This window comes from Oreochromis niloticus, linkage group LG15 (genome assembly GCF_001858045.2).
Source record: "Oreochromis niloticus isolate F11D_XX linkage group LG15, O_niloticus_UMD_NMBU, whole genome shotgun sequence".
Lineage (NCBI taxonomy): Eukaryota > Metazoa > Chordata > Actinopteri > Cichliformes > Cichlidae > Oreochromis > Oreochromis niloticus.
Window position 1 is genome coordinate 10343 of NC_031980.2, and position 421 is coordinate 10763.

Consider the following 421-nt stretch of genomic DNA (forward strand, 5'->3'; position numbering starts at 1 on the left):
GAGCAGCATGAAAGTGGAGGCTTGATCAATAGCAACATAAAGTGCATTGCAATAATCAAGTGGTCTTGCTTTGGCAGGGGATCAAAGACTTAACTCTAGAGAGCTGAAAAAAGACATTTCTCACTGCAGCATTTATTAGTCTGTCCACTTAAAGAACCATGCTAATTTTATATTATATACACTTGAATCATCCCTGTCATACAACACACACACACACTGAACGTTTTTATGAGGCAGGCAGTTGCACTGTGACCTCTTGAAGGAGAATGCTTGATTTGTTAGACAAATATTCATGGAAAGTTGAAAGGCTCAGCACATATGAAAACATGCCATCAATGCAAATGGTCTTTCAAAACCAAAGCCAGAACATCACTATCTGTGAGGGGATGTGTCCCGTAACACATCCCCTCCCAACCAAACA